Source organism: Pteropus medius, unplaced genomic scaffold (genome assembly GCF_902729225.1).
Source record: "Pteropus medius unplaced genomic scaffold, Ma_sr-lr_union100, whole genome shotgun sequence".
Classification (NCBI taxonomy): domain Eukaryota; kingdom Metazoa; phylum Chordata; class Mammalia; order Chiroptera; family Pteropodidae; genus Pteropus; species Pteropus medius.
In genome coordinates, this window is record NW_024345861.1 from 4,896,407 (window position 1) to 4,912,033 (window position 15,627).

At 36.1% G+C, this 15,627-nt stretch overlaps 1 long non-coding RNA gene across 3 annotated transcripts; it reads right to left on the bottom strand.

Annotated features, from left to right (window-relative positions):
* Nucleotides 1–875: 875 nt before the first annotated feature.
* Nucleotides 876–15,417, bottom strand: LOC120612233 (uncharacterized). Of its 3 annotated transcripts, XR_005655416.1 has the most exons (5): nt 14,230–14,240; nt 13,526–13,668; nt 12,849–12,916; nt 12,244–12,427; nt 876–3,561 (listed from the first exon to the last, which is right to left on the bottom strand). It is a non-coding gene; the product is annotated as an uncharacterized LOC120612233 (long non-coding RNA). The 3 variants fall into 3 exon arrangements; XR_005655415.1 differs by having other exon boundaries at nt 13,526–15,417; XR_005655417.1 differs by lacking the exon at nt 12,849–12,916 and having other exon boundaries at nt 13,526–15,404.
* Between the last annotated feature and the right edge of the window lie 210 nt (nt 15,418–15,627).

Sequence of the window (15,627 nt, forward strand, 5' to 3'; positions counted from 1 at the left end):
AGCAGCTCTAGAATTGCATATTCAAATGGAGAAGACTGTAGCATAAGTTATCATAAGCTAGGTGATAAGTGCTAACATGAGGTAAACACAGAATGCTGTGAAAGCACCTATGAGATAAGCTAGTCTTAAGGGTAATGGCAAGATGGTGGAGGCGAAGACTTCCAAGAGAAAAAGACTTGTGGAATGAGAACTGAAGGACAAGAGATGCAATCTTAAAGGGATAGTGGACAGAGTACTAAGCAGAAAGTTTAGATGTATTAGAAAATGCAAAGATAAAGAGAATATTAAGAAATGGTGACGATGCATGGAAAGAATGTAGAAGAGCAGTGGGAAAGAAGTCCTTGATTTTGAGATATTGGGCCAGGATCCAGTATAGGAAAGGCTTTAGGTGTAATGATATTTTAAGGGTAATGGGAAGCCAATGAAAAGTTTGAACCTGTGAATGATATAATCATATTTGTGGTTTAGAGAGATTTCCCTGGTGGCCACTTGGCAGTGAGGAGGGGAAAACTGGAGGCATGATGCAGTAGTCCAGATGAAAAATGAGGATTGTCTTAACTGTAGTCACATATAAAGTGGAGAGAAATAGACATATTTGAAAACAGAAAAAAGAAAAAAATCAAAAGAATTTACCTGATTGACTGCCCATGACAGGTGAAAAGAGAAAAAACAAGGATCCCACCTTGGTTTCTGACTTGGGTAGATAATAGTTATATTTATTAAAAGGCAACATGTGATCATTTAGAAACAGTCTCTAAATTAAAAATTTCCCATCATATTAGATTATTTGCTGCTCATGGATCCTGAAGCTAGCTTTGATATACACTAGTGAAAACAAATTATGATAGTATATTCTTCCAAGGAATCAACACAAATTCACAGTTGATGCAATATTGCTTTTATTGAGGGTTCAGAGGACATATGACAAATCTCATAAAATGTCAACAAAGTCACATTTTGTGCTTAGCTACTCTTTAAAAAAACCTGTTTATTTATAAACTCATTTAATGAGAACTGTATGGGATACAGCCAATAATCATTTTGAAAAGAGAATAACCTGAGCCATGAGGACGTCTAAGTCTGACAATACCAAATTTACAACAGACAAATATTCAGATACTTCCAAACATCTAGATATTTGTCCTTAAGCAGACGCAGCTTAATTCCTTCAAGACATACTTCATTTTGAGTCTCTGTGTTATCCAGCTAACTACTTTATTAATCATTACTAAATACCAACTGAATGCAAAGGGGCTGGTAAAGAAGAGTAAGATTTCCTCAGTTTTAGCTTTTTAAGACTGAAGTATTCTTGAGTTAGTTACATGGATAAGTGAGGATTAAAATAGCAAATAATCATTGATCTATTTAAGAACATAAGGACTACTGAAATAGTCATATATAAATATTTATGCAGAAGCACTTATAAATATATACTGTGCACAAAATTGGTTAATAAAATACCCATTATAAGTTTTGATTTGTTCAGGTGAACTAAGAAATCCAAATAACGTAAGCATATCATTGAGGACATTGTACACATAACTTGGACCATTATGTGTTCTTTGAGGATGGAACACTGACAATTTCTGTATCTAAAGATGTTGGTTCATAGCTAGCTATTTTTCACATTAACATGGGAAGCCAAAGAGGTGCAAAATTGAAGCAATCTACTAGGTACAATGCTCCCAGATCAGATAAAATGTTCTCATTGATCAAATTCAAGTTCATACTTCATTTAGGCAGGGTGGAATAATTGAAGAGCCTCTGATATTAGACTGGACGGCCTGGTTTCTGCACCTAGCTCTGCCACACTTCTGTAAGTGCTCTTCTGTAAGTCACTCTAATTTTATGGATTTATTTTATTTGTAGAAAAGGACATTGCAATAGATGACCTTTAATCTCCCCTACCTCCTTTTTTTTTTCTTTTCAAGGATTTGCAATTTCGAGCAGACCAAAGTAGAGAATCTCAACAGCTTGGCAAAAAACAAACAAACAAACAAAAACCGGGAAATTTCTGATAAGCTCTCTTCCCCAATATTTTAAATTTTCTATCACAAAAATACATTCTAGCACTCAAGTGTAATTTAACCAGAAAACTGAAAAATTAGAGGGAATAATTAAATGAATATAAGAAGTGATAATATGTGACATCGATTGCAATATTGCGACTTACAGCTTTAGATCATGAGCTTTACAACTGCAATTCTGAATGTGAACCCTGTTTATGGCAATTTGGCAAGTTACCTTATCTTACTAAACTTCAGGTTTTTTTATTTATAAAATGGGAATAATTATACTTATTTTGCAGTTTAAGTGAGTTAATATAGAAAATGCTTAATATATAATAAGAATTCAATAAGTACCAATTGTTATTAGGTCAACAGAAAAATTATAAGTTTTCATATTATTACCAGTCACTTGCTTTAATGGCGAGGAAATACAATAATTCTAGGTGACACCTGGGATGGGAGAAGGGAAGTATATGTGTAAAGTCTTTACCATATATGTATATATACATTGGCATTAAATGTCTGGAGTGAAGTCAACTTGATGTGTGTATTTGTAATTCCCTAAACTCGCCAGGTAGATTACTTCTTCCATGGTCTTGCTCACACAATACTGCATCTATCTAAAAAAACACTATTTCCTCCTTCCTTTCCATTTATGGCAATTTATCTAAATCGTTAACATCCTTTAAGATTCATAAGATTATAAGATTTATAATTTCTTCCTTAGGGGAATTTTTTCCCTAAACAGACAAGTTTTGCCCAGCTTATGGTGACCTCCCCCAACTACCATGTTTATATCATTTGTTTTGTTTGAGTTTTGGTCTTATTTGTTGACCAAATTTGTTAGTTATTTTTTCAAAGGTTTATGTACCTATGTCTAACTAGACTTAAACTCTTCAGAGGCACTGACCACATCTCACAGAATCTAGCTTGCTTAATAAAAAGAACAGTTCATTGGTTGGTATTAGGTGGGATAATGTGGTATTACTACTCTGCATTAAGACTTTCCGCCATTATTTTATCTTTTGGTTTGCCTCTGACTACTTTATTATTTCAAGAACACTTTACAGTATTTAGGTCACTCTTAAGATCAAACTCTGTGTGTGGTTAAATCAATCTACTTATAGCATTAATTTTGTTCCTCAGAACATTAACACATTTGTACAATTTTCTATTTTAAAAATTGGTACATTAATAAGCATATTTATACTAGGAAGAATTTTTTTTAAATGAATGTCACATTGAATTTAAATACAAACAGGAATACAATGAGGAAGGGAAAGTCCTTGGCTCATTAAAAATTTAGATGTCATTAAGTTTTTTAGTTTCTTGAAAAAATTGCCTCTTGTTCTGAGAATTCTATGGGCTGAAACTGCACCATTTGGCTGTGTTGCTGAGCAGGAGAATTATCTTCAGGTGATCTTTGTTTCAACTTCAGAGCTGGCTTGAGCATCCACTGGTGCAGCACTCTCTGCGGTTTTTGGCCTTTCATTGGAGAGACATTCCTGAGGGGGAGTAGCTATAGAATCAGCTGAAAGGAACATCAATACAACTAAAAAAATAACAGAACATGTCACAGAAAGTTATCACATTGACTCTTTAATAAAAAATAAATAAATGTAATGATGCTTTGACGCCACGCTATTTCTAACTACAACTGAAATGCTGCATCACCGAAAAAATGTAGCCCTTTCTCATTGTTCACTTTGCTCAAGAATCAGTGGAGCAACAGCGTTGCTTGAATGTGTGTGAGGGCACCATGCTAACCACTCTGGGAGAAAATGCTCCATAAGACAGATTTATCCAACAGGCAATTTGCTGAAATAGGACACATAGGAAAACAACAAAAGAACACAGAACATTAAGGACACTTTCAAATATCTGAAGACTAAATGCAAAATAAAATAATTGTGGATACATAACTGCTTAACAATGCAAGAGTGAATGAAGTCACTAGAATTGTTAGGAATTAATGTCAATTCCTTGTATTTGTATTTCTAGTATCTGCTCAGAGCATGACACATGGTATTCAATGAAAGAAAGAACAAAAGGAAGGAAGGAAGGAAGGAAGGAAGGAATTTTAGCTGAAGGAAGGATGAAGGAAGGAAGGAAGGAGGAGGGAGGAAGAGGGATGAGGGAGGGAGTTAGGGAGGGAAGAAAAAAGGACAGAAGGGAGGAAAAAAGGAAGGGAGGAATTGAGAAAGGGAGAAAGAAAAGAGATAAATAAAGGAAAAACGAGAGAAAGAAAGAAAGAAAAGAAAGATTTCTGAAATATAGAAGAAGCGAAGGGATAGCATGTGTGAGCATGTTCAAAGACCTGGGAGCCAGGGAAAGCAGTTCTGCTTAATTCAAGAAGAGATTATATATTCGAGTGGCTTTAGAAAATGGGGCAGGGCAAATTTCAGGAGTTTTTGAACATATTAAGATTTAATTTGGGAAGTGTGGTGTGTTACTGTAACTACTGTAGGCTTTTGAAGGGAATATTAGCATAATTCAAATAAATCAAGTGGAAAGGGAAACGTGAAAGTCAAAGGCATCAACCCAATGGGAAAAACCAAACCATACAGCAAGATATTAAATAAAGGCTTAAGGATTAAAGAATATGTATGACCTTAAAATAGAAAGGCAGGTTATTGCCTGTGTTTCTTCTATGTTAATATTGAAGGAAATGGGCTTAGAACTCAGATCAAGAATTTCCTTCTCTCACTGTGTAGCTTTTTTCATTCTTCAGCTGTTCCTCTTTTCTGTCACTGCTTTACTAAAATTGAACTTCAGTCCTTACTATTTTAGCATCAAGCCAAAAATATGTTCATAAATACAGTACCTGGAGGTAGAATCAAATATAACTTTAAGGGGCAACTGTTGGTACAAACAAACTTTGGATTTAAGAGTCCTGGAGTTGTTCTTGCACCTCTATTTTAGAATAGCTTCAAAAATTCTTAGAGCTGTAAAAGAATTTAGGGACCAACTAATACTAATCCAACCCACTCATTTTACAGATGAGGATATTTGAGCTGTATTGTTTCTTTTATCATACAAAAGTTGTTATGAATGAAATATACTTTGCAGGTGGATTTTAATTTAACTAAACGTTTTATTGTCAGCCTCTTCATTAAGCTAGCACAATGAAGATGCATAATGAGTTAGGTACACCAAAACAGATATGCTACCACATATCACTGCTTTCTGCCCTGAACACTTTGAATACATTAAAGACATTGGCTCTCTACATGGCAAGCATAATAAATTTTCTCCCCTAAAACCTGTAAGATAACCTAGTGTTAAATATTGTTAATCGGTATTTTTATGTTCTGACCAAGCATGTAATAACTGATCTTGGATGAGTAATTAAATGTACATCTCACAGATTTTAGAATTCATTATTTCATGAACATAGAGGAGGAGGGTGAATGCTAAGCTTTCACTACATGTATGTAAGACTCATTTGTAAATAAATGAACATGCTATTGTGTTAAGGAAAGATGTTTCACACAACTTTTTGGTGACTCCTTTGGGTAGCTTAATAATAAAGTCCTTATATACAAGAGCAGATAAAAAGTAAACCAATGTATTGCTTTGTGTATCACAGATATAGCCCACACAAAATGTCGCTTTTATAATATAGGCCCTGTCTTTAAAATGAATTTGATAAATAAATAGTATAAATAAATGAACCACCACATTCGAAGTGTCTATTACGAGTCAAATGTTTAACAAATCAGCTTTTTGGGAGGCTTATGCCTACTTAATGAGAATGAATAATATCTTGTATCATCTCAACATGAGCCTCCATTGGAATTCTTTTTGTCTCCTGAATATATAAGCATAAATTAGGACCTTTGCATTGCCTTGCTCAGGGTCCCTCTGTGATCTGATTGTGATGATTCTTGGAATTTGCATCGAGGTGAATCTTTACCTATTGAGCACATAGCAGGTGCCAATTGCCAGGCTGACCAATCAACTCAGTGTTGCCCTTAATAGCTAGCTCTTCAAGGGTCAGCTTCTTGGAAAGAGAGTCTCCAGTCCAAGGATACAGCATATTTAGACACCAAAAGAGAAGCTGATGTTACTGCATATGTGATCTAAGGCAGAGTGTCAGTTATTCATCATGTGTCATGCAAGATGGAGGAAAAATAGAAGTTGTTTATTATGGCTATGACTTTGATTACTATGATTAATTTAAAAATATTATCTCTGCCTAAGGCCATTTCCCTGGTATTTTATCTTATTATTCTAATAAAGAAAATGAATTTCTTATGAATAATATTTACTATCCAAATCTGATCCATTACTTCAAGTTATCCATAGTTAGGGTGAAGATTAAATCAGGAAAGATTAGCAGATATTTTACAAATATTTTACAAACCACAATGATAACCCTTTTAGAGATCATTAACTGCCAACATCTAGGTTACACACATTCATTCCTGAATGAGAACACGTACCATACAGTTCTTTTATTCTTATATTAATTAAAAAGAAAAAAAATTTAAAGCTGACTTTAAAAACATTCTACTCAGGAGCCATTTCAAATGACGAGAAACGCCAAAGGAAAAAAAATCTCAAGTAGGCAACATGTAAAACAACACACAACTATATGCACATTAGTATAATTACACATTGCAAATTATATCGGATGTATCTAATATCTAATTTTTTGAAAGCTGATTCCACTTGAGATTTCAATAACAGCATCAACATTTTGCAGGTGGCTCCTTCTGTATGGTATCCAAAGGGAATTATTCCTCTAATGTGCTTACAATCCTCAAGAAAAAGCTGAAGTTCTCCCTTAAAGGACAAATGAACAATGAACATTGGAACTATTACCTTGATAGATAAAGAGGTGGGTGGGAGAGATCCGCCAAATATAGTATTCCGCATGGTAATTTATTGTTCCTTCTGTGTGTAGTATGCTTATTTGCTTCAAGCAATAAGAAACAAACTTAAACACAAGCCTCATTATAAACTGTGGAAGGGGCTTCATATATATTCCGAGGTAATGATATGAAAAGCTAAGGGGCTGACAATTTTTTAGATGATTTTATAGATCAACTGATAATAGAGAAATGTGCAAGTGAATGGCAGATTATATCTTTGATTGAAGAGAGTTCTACATTAAATTCCGTTCTTATAAAACATATGATTAATTTGCCCTAAAGAGGAAACCAGATCAAAGCTCCATTTTGAAGAATAGGCTTTTGTTCTTATCTTTTGGTTTGAATCAACCAATCATCAAATAACCAAATATATATTTGTGATCTTGGAAAATGGAGCACATTATTCAAGTTGATTGGATCCATTTTCTTGATTCTTCCATAAAGATCTTTCTGCTAATTAGTCAGGGTTACTATAGAATTATTTAATTATCTGCACTTTTGTGCAATGAAATATGTTGTCATATCACATACTTTATCATGCTGTTGCTGTTCACACTTAATGATGCCTCCATAGTTAGCAGTTTCCTTTGTTCTGCTCAGTAAGTGGTTTTAGAAAGAGGGTGGGCCAGGAAGGAGCCCGGGGTTTGTAAAATAAAATCATGCATTCCTGGTGCTCATGCAAAACTTTATGTATTTACATGAATTCCTTTTTGGAAATTAAGTTGCAATTCCATTTGGAATAAGCTAAGAGGCACATGCGGTGACTTCGAATGCAGCCAAAGGGATATGACTACACCTTGAACATCTCTCCGGTGTATTTCCACAGCAGTGCAATGGTAAAATGACAATTTAATTTTTTTTTAATCAGCAAGGAATGTCTTTAACAAGGAAGAAGTATATTATGATAATTACTCCGAATGGTCGCATCTTTGAGCTTTACTAATTAGCATTTATTGCCTGGATTATAGAACAATACATGTGAAACCAAACTGCGATTGCTCTTTTGCGTTAAAAAACTGAAAAAGGCAGTGGAACAAAAAGGCAGTATCATCAGTAGTTGAGTCAGTAGTTTACATCTCCTTGGCAGTGTGCAGAATTACACACTTTTGAAATATACAAATGTGGTGCTCAATATATTTGACCCATTCATTTTTTTTGTTGTTGTTAGGCACATATCTACATATGATATCATAGTCATGGGAGACTAATGAGAGGAGAAACGTTTTTGTTATGATGTCATTTGAGAACAATTTTATTCATCATGGCAGTTTAAGAATAAAGAGCATAAAACTCATAGTTTCATAAAAATATGAATTTTTCTGTGGAAATATTTACTTAAAAATGAAACAAAAGACTCAGTTCTTAGGGAATAAAATTTTACATTCACCTCCCCACTTTCTCTTAGGAGGACTACAGTTGAAAATAATTGAGAAAAGGCAATTTGTTTCTTGCTTAAAAGCCTTTTTTCATTAGGCATTTGTAATAAAACAAATTCTGAAATTAGAAAAAAATAGATATTAATCAACAGACCAACATCAGTCACGTAAATAAATGCCACTCTTATAATCTGGCAACTAAAATTCCTAAATAACCTGGTAGGTAGAGAGAAAGAGAGGAAAAATTAACCATTCATCATTCTTGCTGCAGTCTCACCATTTTCCCCACACCTCATTACAGCAAATGAAGAGAAAAGAACGTCATAAAATAGAAAGCCAGAACCAAATACAGTCACTAGTCTTTCTAATACCTTTATGGATTCCCTACCCTGATCCCTTTTAGTTTGAAAGAATAAGTTTGAGTAAATCTGTGAGGAGATTAAACAGGCTGGTGATAAAAATTAATTCTGCTGAATGAGCAAGTGCATTTGGATCGCAGAGATGCAAATAAGATAATACTTTTCTTTTCCTTTGACATACCAAGCGGATTAGTTTAGAATGCTAAATTTGATTTTATTAGAATATATTAGCAGTGTTTTAATTAATACCAATCAAACATTTTCTTTCCCTGGGGCTTGATGTGTTCTTAATGCTTTCTAAATCATCTGTCTCTTATCCATCAGCTGCCCCCAGCACCACCAAATTGCCAAAGCCTTTGTTACATTCTTGATAATTTTATTGTATTCAACAGAAAACTATGAGCTGTGTCCCTAAAGGTCTCTTGCCCATAAAATTAGTTCCCAGGTGCTGGATTTAAAATGAGCACTTTTCATTAGTACAGTTGGTTTTTTAAAAATAGGATTAGAGTCTCAAAAATAAACATCTTCTGTGTTTTTCTTTTGGCGAAAAATGCTGCAGAAGGAGTTTTGGCTGGTTCGTATAACTTGGCTTTATTCTCTCTAGAGCTTCCTAGAGCTGTTAAATTTCCAATAGCATTGGTTTTGAGCTGGTACTTCTTAAGAAACAGAGGCAAAAAAAAAGGAATAAAAAAAAGAAGAGGGTGGGGGAATCTAGTTAAAAATACTGTGAACCAGTATGCCCTGTGAACTGAATTGTAACTGTGTGTTCCAAGGAGGTGCTGCATTGCATTTCACTCATTATCCCCTCCTTTTCTCTCAGCTTCCTGTCCTTCTGTGTCCAAAAGCTCCAGTTCACTTCTTTCTCTTTTCTTCCCGCAATAGCCCCCCTCCAAATTCCCCGCCTTATTTTTTTTTTTATCTGCCAAGCTGGATTTGCACTTTTAAAGATCAGTATCAATAATGCCCTGCTTGTTTCGGTTGCACTCTCCCTTTAAAAGACAGCCCCCTTTAATTGATGCGTCTGGGCTAGTCTAGACTGGTAGTGATTGAACCAACCACCAATTATGTTATTCATTTCACTGAACTTCACTGATGGGCTTGGTGAAGAAGGGGTGTTGAGAAACCTACCCTAACACTGAAGCAGTTCCCTGCTGAAATATAAAATCTTGTGTTGTTATGCACTTCTAAATGCCTGTGTGATCCAAAAGCAACCTCAGAACATGAAAAATTTACTTGAAAACATGTAAAAACCCAGAAGAATGCTTTGGAATACAAACTGTATCACTTGTATTAAATTACTCTCCTGTTATAACTTAAAATCCCAGAAGAATTATATCTAACATGTTTTTATTGACCCATGAATATTTTCAAAAAATTAACTGCAGATATTTTTGACTCAAAAAGTACCAAATGTTTTACAAATATTTGATATAAATCATAAAATAATATATATCCATAAGTTAAATAGATGCCTTTCCATAATTTTCAAATACCTATGCATACACATCAGCTAAGATGGGGAAAAATCATTAATCCAGTCTATAAACATCAAAAGATGACTAGAAAAGCAAATAATTCTTTTCTTTGAAGTACGTTCAGACTATCAAAGGCTGGAAAGTAATATTTAAATACTATAACTATACAAGAGGTTTCAACAAAAGGTATAGTGCAATTGTTGCACAGTTCATCTGCTCAATTCAGTTTTCTGATACAAAATGGTTTCTTGACTATGATTTGGAATCAATGACTAAAATTGCAATGGACACTTAAAAAAAACAGGGAAATAAGTCTCCTTAACTTTAGACTACATGCAAAAAACTAAATTACAACCAATATAAAGTCTTTAAATGAAGAAAGCATTTGCATTTAAAGTCGGGACCAATTTAGGTATTTTCCAAAAATAAAAGACAAATGTTGGCCCAAGAATACTAAAATTATTTAAACGAAATTGTATATTGGAATTTTTCACAACAAAGGAAAGGCAAATTAATGTTTCTTTTCTCCAACTATGAGACAGATCTAAATCAGTGAAATTATTATCACAAAAAGTTAAATTTTCAGAAAACTACAAACTATGCAATGCTAACAGTGACCTTAAGAGAAGATAATTTTAAATATATAGTTTGGTGTTATAAATAACTACGGTGGATTAAATTTAAATACTGATGAATGTTTTTTTTTCCAATTTTTAAATGAAGGATAATAGGCATAGATTACTCCTAAAGGATACAATATAGTGTGTGTATGTTGTTATATCTTTCTTTTTCTATATGTATATAATATGTATACATAATGTATTTCCAATCCCTCTTACTTTTAAACTCATCTTGTATAGTATTTTAAAATAGATGCCAAGCAAAGAGGATATATCTTTCCTTTTATTTTATTTTTTAAGATATTGAAAAGAAATACAAATTTAGTCTTTATTAATGCCATAAACTCCGTCCTTCATATAGCATAGCAAGAGTAGAATTTTTAGCCTATTGATTTTTTAGCCAAAACTACCGGTTGACCGCATCTGTGTCTGTGTGTTCGCTGTCTACCATATATGATACACATGTATGCGCACTGAATATATAGTAAGTCCACATGCCTATTTTAATCAGGCATAATTTTAAGATTAACTGTTGAGTTTAAAAGTTGGAGGCATGAGGCATGCTGGGACTTCTGCTGATAACGTTCTGAGGTCAAGCACCAGGTACTGAGCTGTTCTTGTTACGCTCGGATAGTACTGCGTGTTGCTCTCAAGGAACAGACCATGGTAGATGAGTTCCATAAGCCTCAAGCATCAATAAATTGCATGCACACACATAGCAGCCAACACGCTATTATAACAGAATATATGCCTAGTTTAACAGAAACCCAAGAGCTGCCACTTTCTGGTCACCTGATCTCATCTAACAATGAAAACCTCAGATATGCACTCAATCACTTCAGACCAACTTTCTTTTCTTTTGTTTTTCCTTTAAAGAAAAAAGTTCCACCAAATTTCCAGGATGCTAAAGCACTACTCGCAGCTCCCAAGAGCCTAACCCGTGGATTTAAACGGTAAACATCACAAGTTAGGGTCTCAGGGATTGAGAGGAGCGCAACAAATTGTTCTTTCTTGAGACAAAACAAAGCAAAATAAGAATGACAAGCAATTCTGTTCGAGCTTCATGACTGAAGGCAACAAACAGGTGGCAGGATATTTACCCCTCGTTCTTCCAGCGCCCTTAGTTTGCAAAATTTAGATTCCACTTAAATGGAATACATACATACACATATAAGCAATATCTGTGGGCGCATATACATACCTGGACATACAATCGCGAGTATACCAGAGAAAACTCTTTGAAGCTTTGGGCAAAATTGCTTACTAAAATAGAAAATAATATAAATAGGCTCAGAAATGCCCATGTTTTTAAGACCATGGTCTACAATAAGGATTAAGTGTCTCTTCAAAGCTTTAATTTACAACTAGCACAACTAGACTATAAAAAAATATATAAGGAATCTCTTTCTCTCTGGACAAGCATGCCACATGCAAAATCATAGAGATCGGATTTTTAGAAGGAGAAGACCAAGATGTAGGATATGGAGGTTGTGAGAGTAAAAATACGAATAGCGTTTTTAAACTCACCCATTGGAAGTGGAGCAGGGCTGCAGCCTCTTGTCGCACCATTCGGAGCAAGGGGGGAAATGTGAGCTCTCAGTGCGCTAGCCTGGGAGAGGTGTTTCAATAGAGGACGGAGAACTGGGCGGGGAGGGGGAGGCAGGGCAGAAGCGATACACCAAATCTAGAGACTGTAACTCTGTAGTTTATGCTTTGACGAGAAAGAAAAAAAAAAGCTATTTTGGTGGGAGTAGAGGAAGGGGCTGGGACTGATCAAATTTTGAAAATACTCAGTTAAAATTTTTTTGAAAATTAGAGAATTAGAAATCTTCCCAGAGCTGCCTTAAATAAACATGTTCTTCTTTTTTTTTTCTTTCGCGTGCACTTCGCCAGTCGTGCAAACAGGGCCTCCTGTGCATCAGCTGCTTGGCTGCAGCCAAGGCCAAGTCACCGGAGCCAGCACCAGGCTGTCATTTGGTAGACTCAAAGTGGAAAGGGTGGGTGCAAGCTGGGGAGACACAGCTCCCCCGCCCCACTCCTGCCGCGGACTCTTTGAAGCATTTTGACAATATTTCGGCAGAATCTGAAGCATATTTCCCCTCCATCTTCGCAGACAGCTTTTGATTCTGTACCTGAAAGCAGTTTTTCCCCATTTGCCTGAAAGCTGAGCTCTCCTATGCGAAGTTGGCTCCTCTGCCGCCTCCAAAAATGAAACGAAAGGGAGGGTAAGTGAGTGGGAGGATGACTCTTTAATTTTTTTCCTTCCCCTTTTTCTTCCTTCCTTCCTGCCTTCCTGCCTGCCTGCCTTCCTTCCTTCCTTCCTTCCTTCCTTCCTTCCTTCCTTCCTTCCTTCCTTCCTTCTTCCTTTTTCCTTTTCTTTCTTCCTTCCTTCTTCCTTCCTTCCTTCTTCCTTCCTTCCTTCCTTCCTTCCTTCCTTCCTTCCTTCCTTCTTCTTCCTTCCTTGTTTCTTCCTTTCTTTTTTCTTTTTCTTTTTCTATCTTTTTTTTTTTTCTTTATTCCGAATTGAATTAAGTGTAGATGGTTTGGCTATTATTAGTCAAAGAGAATAACAAAGCAGCCCCCACAAGGAAGACACTTGGAGGAGGTCTCAAGCACTTAGTAAAAATGCTAAATATTTTGTATATATTTCCATATGCAACTAAAACCGTTAAAGCTCCAGGCTCTTCCCCTCCCCCTTTCAAAATAGAATCATACCAGCAAGACAGCTAAATTATGTCTCTTCCCCTCAGTACACAGTCTATTCAGCATCCCCACCCCCATCTTCAAGACAACTTTTTTTTTTTCTCACCTCGGTAGGTTCTTCTCAGGCACAATCCTCTGCTCAGTTCAGGGTCTCCTTTTTCTCTCCCCTTTTCCTCTCAGAAAAGCTAGTCCGTCATCATTCTACCTAGTTCCTCTCTCTCTCTCTCTCTCTCTCTCTCTCTCTCTCTCCTTCCTTTTTCTTTTTACCATTAATAATAATAATAGTAATGGCCCTTTCGACATAGGAGCATGAAGTGGCTGCCTTTGAGAAAGCACATTTAATCTTTACTGGCTCCCCTAGGCTTCAGTGAAGAAGGAGAAGGCAAGAAAAAGGGGGGGAGAAATAAAAGATTGTAAGGGAGGCTGCTGACGGACAGCAAGCATCAGGCACAAATCAGCGACAAGTTGAATTTTCCTAGACCACACTGCCCCCTTTCTTCTCAGCTCTCTCCCTAGGCTCCTGGAAAGCTTGAGTGTCTGGTTACAGGAGGCAATGGGTCTCCTTTGCCAACCATGGTGCAGATTCCTCGCATGCCTGCTTAAATCTCTGGCAGAATAAGGAATCAATATTTCCATCTAATCACCTTTAGCTCCTCTATGGCCTCCCCGCTTTTCTGAGAACCCACTTGGCTCTCCTCATCGCTCCCCACCCTGCCGGGATCCTGCATACAAAGCTCACAGTCTTATCATTTCTCATTTCCTTCCATATCTTGGAGACAAGCCTCTCTTCTAATATCCTCTCATGCACACTCCCTCTCTCTGCTGTAGTGTCTCATCCCTGACTCGCAGCACCGGATGCACTAAGGCATCTCCCTGACTACTAATGAGACCAAAAATACACTATCAGGTTAGGGGTAAGGCCAGACATTGTATTATACAAATACAAAATTCCTCAGCCTGCTAAATGCAGAGATCAGGTATCACATGCTCTAAAAGGATAATAAAGGGGAAAGGAGTGAAGAAGAGAGACCACAGTGCAGTTTTTTACCCAATTGTTCCACATCCCGTGGGTATTTAAAACATACATATGCATGTATGAGTGCAGGTAATGTGTGTTTGTGAATCTTGGTTGGTTTCTTTATGGACAGAAAGTTAACAATGTCCAGATACTTCACTGAAATTGGCATTTAGAGGAATAAAAGAGCAGTGACTGAATCTATAATTTAAATACGCAGACATTCTATTCACACACGTGATGACTACAATGCTAAAATTCTTTTTCCTTTCAGTGGCTGCATTTTGCTTGACTATATTTTCCATATGTATTAATTTACCACTTACATTCCCTTGGATTTTGAAATGAACTCATTGGTCACTATAGCTCATCCTAACTCTCTGCTTCTACTGTAGACATTTTCCTTATTCCTCAAGCATTTTGCCTCAAATGTCCTTCAGATACATATATACTTCATTGATCAGCCTAAAGTCCCTTGATAATGATAAGCAACAATTCAGATACAAAAAGTGGCACAAGAAAAAAATAAAACACATCTAATTTATTGAGCTGACTAGGGGAACATCTCCTACCATTTCTCTTCACGTGTGTTTTAAAAGCTTGGCAACACGATGATCCTGTAAAATAGGTACTGTCTGAAAACTAGGGTCTCCACCTATTTAAAAGCATACTGGGTACATATTGCCATCTTAACCCAATTTTTCTGGCTAGAATCATGCAGACTACAGGCGGTGCTGTATTCAGTATAATGCTGGGTTTTATACATAGTGAGGAAGGGAGGGAGGTATCTGAGGATGCAGGTTTCCTCCAAGTCAGTGTTTTTAAAAGGTAGCTTCTTTGTGCTCAACTCAGACATCGTGCTTTGTCTGTAACTGTGATACCTGCAGTAACACAGCTAGATGCCAAGGAAAAGGAGAAGAAAAAAAATCAAGTGAAGAGGAGACTCAGAGAGAGGAAGAAGGGAGAGGAGAAGGGGTAGGGGTTGGGGGATGAGAGACGAGCAGAGGAAAAGAGAGGAGAGGAGAGGAGAGGAGAGGAGAAAAGAAGCAAAAAGAGAAAGACCTATAACCATAGTGTTGGATTTCATTTAAACTTTTTTTTTCTTTTTGTCATTGTTGGGAAGGAAAAAGAGATGGTTTGCAGGGGTTAGTGACTGAGTTAGAATCTTTTTTAGATTTGGCTAATAGGGTGTT